Genomic DNA, 8,436 nt, shown 5'->3' on the forward strand with positions numbered 1-8,436 from the left:
GACTCCGAATGGGTCGTAGCCATGCAAGATGAATTGAACGAGTTTGAAAGAAATAAAGTATGGCACTTAGAACCCAAACCAAAACACAAGAAGGTAATTGGTTTGAAATGGGTATTTCGGAATCAGCTAGATGAACATGGAATAATAGTGAGAAATAAAGCAAGACTCGTGGTCAAAGGGTACAATCAATAAGAAGGTATTGATTACACTGAGACTTTTGCTACAGTAGCAAGGTTAGAGGCTATTAGAATCTTAATTTCTTTTGCTGCATTCATGAACTTTAAACTGTATCAAATGGATGTAAAATGTGCTTTCTTAAATGGTTTTCTTGATGAAGAAGTTTTTGTTGAACAACCCCCTGGTTTTGAGAACACCTCTAGTCTTGATCATGTCTACAAGCTTGACAAAGCTTTATATGGCTTGAAGCAAGCTCCTAGGCAATGGTATGAAAGACTATCAAAGTTTTTGATTCAAAATAACTTTGTAAGAGGAAAAATTGATAAAACCTTATTCTTTAAGAATAAAGGTTATGATATTTTAGTTGTTCAAATTTATGTTGATGATATTATTTTCGGTGCGACCAATGATTTGTTATGTAAAGAATTTGCCAACCTTATGGGCACAGAATTTGAAATGAGCATGATGGGAGAATTAAATTTCTTCCTTGGTTTGCAAATTAAACAAACTGAAAATGGTATTTTTATTCATCAACAAAAATACATAAAAGAACTTCTTAAGAAATATGGGCTAAACAACGCTAAAACCAACCATACACCCATGGTTACAAATGTTAGATTAGATGAAGACCTAAAAGGAACTAACGTAGATCAAACAATGTATCGAGGCATGATAGGCTCCTTATTGTATATAACTGCAAGTAGACCCGATATTTCATTTAGTGTTGGTTTATGTGCTAGATTTCAGTCCAATCCCAAAGAATCACATCTCACAGCAGTAAAACGGATTTTAAGATATTTGAAGGGAACAGACGACTTGTCCCTACTTTATCCTAAAAGTGACGTTTATGATTTAAAAGGTTTTGGTGATGCAGATTATGCAGGTGATCTAGTTAATAGAAAAAGCACGTCAGGTATGGTACAATTTCTTGGTTCATGTTTAGTTTCATGGAGTTCCAAGAAACAAAACACGGTTGCATTATCCACAGCCGAAGCTGAATACGTAGCAGCAGCAGCTTGCTGTTCCCAAATGCTTTGGATAAAACAGCAACTAAGAGATTTTGGTATTAAAATTGAATGCATTCCTATTTATTGTGATAATACCAGTGCCATATGTATATCTAAAGATCCAGTGCATCACTCACAAGCTAAACATATACATATTAGACATCATTTTCTTAAGGATAATGTAGAAAACAAAAATATTATATTAAAGCATGTTAACACTAATGAACAAGTTGCAGATATTCTGACCAAACCACTTCCATGGGAACAATATGAAAAGATGAGATTGGAACTTGGTATGATCAAGCTCCACTAAAGTTAGTTGCATATATTTCCCATTGAAGCATCATGAGAATGAAAAGGTCAGGAATCAACCTCAATATCTTGATTGAAAATCAATTATTGAATGGATAATGTAAACACTTAATAAAGTTCGTACCATGAATGTCTTCTAATTTGCATGTGATAATCCGATCAGACCAAAGCAGTTGTTCATTATTCTCTTCATATAAAATCTCACAATATCACAATTCATCTCAATACTATCTTATTTTATTTTCATTATTTTTATTTCATATCTCTATAAAAACAGCCAACATAATCAAAAAAAAAAAAGGGGGAAAACGGTTTTTTTTACTCAAGTAATGCAAAGGGCAATAAAGAGATGGGACTTGAAGGAGTAAACCGTCACTTCAATCATTTAAACTCCCCCCCTTTACGTCATAACACTACACTCCCCCAAACCTTTCTCTCAACCTCTCACTCAAGAAACCGTCCTTCTCCCTTCTCTCAACACCTTCAAAAATTCAAAAATGAAATCCCCAAAATCCTCTAAATCCGACAAGAAAACTACCAAATCCCGTACACCAGACCAGCCAAAACCACTAAGAGTAGTTCTTCCTCCACCATTACTGAATGCTGCACCACCCACACCAACAGAAACCACACAAGAATCACCCAACACTCCACTGAACCCACAGGTACCAAAAGCAAGATTCCATCACCAAAAAGTGGTTCATCTTCCAAAGTAGTTAAGCGTTTGAAGCATGTTGATCCAAACAGTGCCGAAGAAGTTTCAAAGGAGATGACAGTAGGGTTCGGGTTGGATAAGTATTGGTATGATTCTACTCACTTTCCTAAATTGCATGACATTTAAAAAAATTAAGAATGAGAATCATTGATGTCCACTTTCAGTTGCAATTCCATTTTTCCAAACTTAATGAGAGAATTTATTTTAAATTTCTCTAATGATGGTGGAATGTGTTCTAGTATTGTTAAAAACGTTAAAATTGAATTTAACAGTGCTATATTGGGGGAATGGTTTAATGTTCCCAATGTTGGTTTTGATACATATTATATTGGGTCGAAGATTGCATTTTCTGGCATCAATGAACGAACAATTCTAAAATTTTTAGGGGTTGATCAAAAGAAGGGGAAGATCAGTCACAATGTTTTGTCTCCCATGCATAAATTGTTGTACAATGTTGCTCGCAGATTCATTTTACCACGAAACTCAAAACGTAGTCAAGTGAGTTTGTGTGACGCCACTTTAATTTACTACATGGAAAAACATATTAAAATAAATTTTCTTTCATTGATGATCTCTCATTTATCAGACTGCATTGAAAAGAAAAGTTTCATTGGTTATGGAGGGTTGCTAACCTGGATTTTTAGAAAATTTGAGGTCCCATTGGAAGGGTTGGAGTTCCCAATGGGTCCCAATATGAAAATTGGTGCGAAATGTTTACAAAATTTGCATTTAAAATTGAATGATGAGGGGATATTAATGCATGAGGAGGTTGTATAAGTTGGATCTGAAGAAGAAGGAGCTGAAGAAGTTGAAGAGGAAAAGGAGAACAAGGAGAATAAGAAAGAAAAGGAACAAGATTCTGTTCCCTCTGAAAATATTGAAACAACTGAAAAAGGGGAACAGGACGGAGCTGCAAGTAAGGGGGAAAAGGAAGAACAGAAAGAAGCCTTGGATGATAATGTTCCTCACAATCTCTGCAGTGATTCCAGTGATGAAGAGATTGTGTTGGCTATGAGGAAAAAGGCTAAGTCAATACAAAGGAAGAGTAGGAGGTTGGCCTCGAAATGCAAGGCTACTGTGGTTGATGAAACTACATCTGACACCATACCTGAGCCAACACCTAATGAACCTTCCTCTCCCAAGCCAGCCACTCTACCACAACATCAAATACCATCACCACCACAATCACCTATCCAGTTTACACCACCACCACAATCACACACTTCACCTAACATTGGTTGTACTAACTTTGACTCTATTCCTGCAGCTTCTTCAAATTCCATTCTCTCCAAGCTCCTTGATCTACAGTCTCAATTCACTGCCTTTCAAGATGAAATTCGCGTCTCTCTTGCCTCAATTGTTGATCAACTTACCCTGATGGAAAACCGTCATGGTGCAAAGTTGGACACTGTTGAAGTGCAGACCGAATACATTGATGAAGAAGAGACCGCCCCTTGATCCCTCTCCTCAAAATTTTAATGATTTGTTGGATGTGACACTTATCAAACAATTTCTCTTTCTGTTGTTGTACCATCTGGGGTACAACATTGTATCTGTTTGTTGAACAATTACTACATTTTCTTTTCTTGCTTTTATTTTCATGGTCTGTGATGCTTAACTCTATGCAGATTTGAATTGCTTTTCATGGAACTTACTTTCATTTGTTGCTTCTTGGTTTCATCACTGACAAATTTATATGGTTTGTGCTGAGGTTAGATGCCCCCAATTCTTTTTGATTGATGACAAAAGGGGGAAGAGATGCACAAACTTAAGAGAAGTTGTGAATACACAGTCTCCATATCTTGATAGATTGATTTATATTGCTCTTTAATGGAAATTATTGCATACTATGATCTGCTAAGGGCTTAAAATATCATTATCTAAGTTGATCTGCGCTGTTAAGTTTAATTGTTGTTTAATTTTTTTAATTTTATCATATTATTTGTTAATTTGTGTTAGTTTAAACTATTTTTGTGTTAGTTTAATTATTTATGTTATGTTTTTGTATGGAGTAAATTGTTCTACTATGAGTGCTTGGTAAATTATATTGTAACACGTTAATTTACTAAGTTATTTGGAGTTACTTTAATCTCTAGTACACTCTAAGAATTTCGCTTTACTCTATTTTACTTACGTTTGTTTCTAAAGTTTGTTTTCATCAAAAAGGGGGAATTTGTTGGCCTCTTAGGTTTTGATGATTACTTCACTTCTAAATAAACAAACATGTTTTAGAGATTGTTTTGTAGGTGAATATCCGATTTTGTTAATCGTTGAAGAAGCCTATGACTTGGTTCGTGGAAGTTGTACATGTCTCAAATATCCAAGAAGTTGGACAATTGCTTTAGAAGTCAGTTTACTGTTCCTAGAGTTAAAGTCCTGACGAAAGTTGTAGATGGAGACAGTGCGCTGTTCCCCACGATAAAGGTCTGAAGAAGACATTGACTGGAAGTTACGAAAATTACGTTTTCTGTTTTTAGTTAATGTAAAAGGTTAAAAGTTTAATTAGTTGCTTAATTAAATTAATTTATTAATTGGCAAAAAGTTTTTTTAAACGCCTAAAAATATGGAGAAGACTTATTCCTCACTTTGAATTAATCTCCTATAAATTCGGACACCCAAGAGATTTATTCTCTACTTTGAACAAGTCTCCTATAATTTAGGATCTTCCTAGTGACTCATGTACTATTAACCGTACAAGAAAACCGCAGTCATTTTCCACCTCTACTTTCAACAACTTTCCAATTTTCTTTGGGAGCAAGTAAGTAAATGAAAGTCGTGGGATGAGTGCACTACATGGAAATCGTGGGTTAAGTGCACTGATGGCTGTTCCCTTTATAAACGAGGGAAGCTACGCTCAACCGATATCCATCTAAGAGTGTCCTTAAGGTGAGATCAAAATAAGAAAAATATTTTGTTCATGAATTTGCCAATTAATTCATTGTATTTTTCTTGAGCAACTACTTAATTTTAATCTTCTTAAGAATTGGCCTTGTAAGGGTAATTGAGTGTTTTTGTTGTAATTAGACTTAAGGGAAGTCTAGGGGAATAGAGAAGCTTCAAGAGAAGCGTGAGAAGAGAAAGAGAAGGAGAAAAGAAAAGAATAGAAATAGGCCTAGAGTAGAGAAGCTTCAAGTGAAGCTTATTTGTTTTATGTAATTGTAATTGATTGCCTAAAACATAGTGAGAATTTTGAAATCCCGGGGGGTCGTGGTTTTCCTTCTTGTTAGGCCAAGAAGGTTTCCACGTAAAATCTTTGTCTCCTTTTATTATTTTTCTTTTTGTTTTTGAGTTTAAGTTTGTTCTTTACTTGATACAATTCCGCAAAAATTAGAGGCAAAAATCTTAAACCTAATACACAACAATTCACCCCCCCTCTTGTTGCATTCGATCATCTATTAGCATTCCTACAAATAATAATAATAATAATAATAATAATAATAATTACAACGGCAATAATAATAATAATAATAATACTGCACCTGTAACAACCCGACTTATCGTTGACTAGGTAAACAGAGTCGTCACGGGGATTATTTCCCAAGAAACTTAAATCATATCCCAAAATCTGGGCAAAGGAATCACCAGCTCTATTACGAAACCAACAAAGTTAACTCTCAAACCAAATATCTAATCTAAACATAAACTAACCATACAACTCACTACGAGTCCATTATATTCAACATAATCAGAACTAATCAGAATTAATATACATTAAACAAATTCCTAATACAGACTATAAGCTTCCACGGCCTCAGCTCAAAAGGACATCCTTAGCACTCTCTCCAACTTTGCTAACCCGATTATTCCCGACCGGATCCGATCTATAATTAGCTAAAAGATGGAAACAACAAGGAATCAGATTAAACTGAGTGAGAAGCAACAATCCAAAACAATTAAACACAGCAATTCAAAACAATGGTTTAAAAGCAACATCAGTTTCCTAGATCTATGTGCGCACAGGGAGTCTATTTGAGAGGAACATCCATAGCTCTAAGGCTATGTCTCTCTCGGGTGAAGCTAGTCAATATCTCAATGACAATTCGCTTCAAAAACAGGGAGTAGGGAACCATGTTCCTCAACTCCGTCAATGACCAGCTCGCAAGCCCGATCCATTGACCATATCAATATCAGCATAATCATTCATAAACATTTATCACATTCATATAAATTTCACAAACTTTAAATAAACATTTTACAAATGGTAGCCTGGCCAGACCCCTTTTAAGGGACTGTTACTACTCACCAAAAGAACGCTTCAAGAGGCTAAGTCTGCTACCCCGCGATTATTAGAAGGGCTCTTCGATAAAGTCGCCTCCTGAAGCATAACAACATAGCATCACAACAACGCATACGATACTACAGCTAGGTTCATATAGTTCATTACTACTCATCCTTAGAGCGCATAGTTTCACCAGCTATTCTAATATTTCCACTTAAACACTAATATATACATTCAAACTCAATGTTAGAAATCCTCAAAGAATCACATAATACTTTCAAGAATATCAAATTATTCGATACTTACCCATAACTCTTGGTTTTAACATTTCTAAGCATCATATACTAGTAAAACTTGATCTTTAATTCACCATTTACATCTTATTAAACTGGAAGTAACCATTCTAGCCCACAATCGCTATTGCTCATAAATAATTTAATAATCCATCTAAAATATTAAATCATCTAACAATTAGCTCTTAACGAGTATCCACAACCCAAAATAATTAATCTCAACTTCACCCAAATCTATCAATCAACATAATACCCATAACAAGTTCTCAAATCAACAAACATCTAATATATCACCTAAGAGTATCACTTTACTCAATTACTTGTCATCATCATTATCAAAACCTCCATGAACAGCTAACATTTACGTGAGAAGTTCATTAACCCAACCAAAATCAAGACATCATCATCATCATCATTATTTTCCATAAATTCCTAATTCCTAACAATAATTATCCAATATCTCATATCCAGCTAATATTCCCAATCAATATAACTCATCTAATTAACTATATAAATTCAAGATTCAACAAAAATTAAAGCTTAATTCATGACGAAGGAGCACGCTAATGAAAGTATGTCAATGAAATCAACCTCATATTAATAAAACCCAATTGAAGGATAACTACTAACCCTAAACACATGATAAAAAGAGTACTCAATTTGAACTCCAACTTTAATTATGAACAAGTAAATCAAAAATATCATTTTCGAATTTACAAGACACCCTGCTAGCGTTTTGGGTATAACTTCCTCATACGAACTCATTTTGGAGCGATTCAAGTGCCCACGCGACCGTGACTCGGAGCTCTACAATTCTTATGAAGGAACCAGAACCCAAAAACAATTAGAACTACTTCGAAAGTGGCCAAAACAGAACGTTCAAATTCCGGACTGAAATTTCAATAAATACCAAACTTTATACTAGAAATCAAATAACCCAAAAACCAATACTAATCAACACTAAAAAAACCCAACTAAAGACTTCAAAATGGATGAACAAAGAACACAAAAGGATTTTCAGATCTTTCTTCTTTAATGGAATAAATTCTACAAATATATTCATCTGTTTACATGTAATTTCGATTAGAAATAGTTAGGGTTCGAACATATGAAAAGAAAATCGATTATAAAAGATGAGTAAAATGAAATTACACATAGAAATTAAGAGATTTAATACCTTAGTTTTTTTACACCAACAATTACAAGAAGAAGGAACACCGGTAATGGTTGTAGAACCACCGTGAGAAGCGGTGTTCGTGTTCGGTGAAAGCCGCCACTGATTTTGCTGCACAGAGAGAAGGGAACACGAAAGGACCAGTTGAATTAACGAGAAGATGATTAATCTAGCTTGAAGGCACTCGAAATTTCAGAAGGAGGAAGGTGATGAAGATGTTGATGGTGTTGTTGATTGCTCGAAGAAGAAGGAAGGAAAAGGGAAAGGGGAATTGGGTTACTGATTTGGGGTATGGGTATATAATAATCTTTTTTTTTTTTAATTTTAATCTTAAAATTAGGATAAGACTATGTTAAGGTTTTTGGCACTTAGCCTACCTTGCCGCCCACTTCCAAGTTTTTTTTTTTCCAATTTTTTTTATTTTTTATTTATTATTATTATTATTATTATAACCCACTTAACTCACTTGATTCACGGTAATTTCTAATTAGTTAAAGGCCCAAAATGATTTTATTTATTTTAAATTCCCGAATGTCACA

At 34.5% G+C, this 8,436-nt stretch overlaps 1 long non-coding RNA gene across 1 annotated transcript; it reads right to left on the bottom strand.

Moving 5' to 3' along the window:
• Positions 1-2,488: 2,488 nt before the first annotated feature.
• LOC130810573 (uncharacterized) lies at positions 2,489-8,186 on the bottom strand. Its single transcript, XR_009041070.1, has 3 exons — positions 7,901-8,186; positions 6,455-6,526; positions 2,489-6,042 (listed from the first exon to the last, which is right to left on the bottom strand). It is a non-coding gene; the product is annotated as an uncharacterized LOC130810573 (long non-coding RNA).
• Positions 8,187-8,436: the final 250 nt, after the last annotated feature.

This window comes from Amaranthus tricolor, chromosome 1 (genome assembly GCF_026212465.1).
Source record: "Amaranthus tricolor cultivar Red isolate AtriRed21 chromosome 1, ASM2621246v1, whole genome shotgun sequence".
NCBI lineage: Eukaryota > Viridiplantae > Streptophyta > Magnoliopsida > Caryophyllales > Amaranthaceae > Amaranthus > Amaranthus tricolor.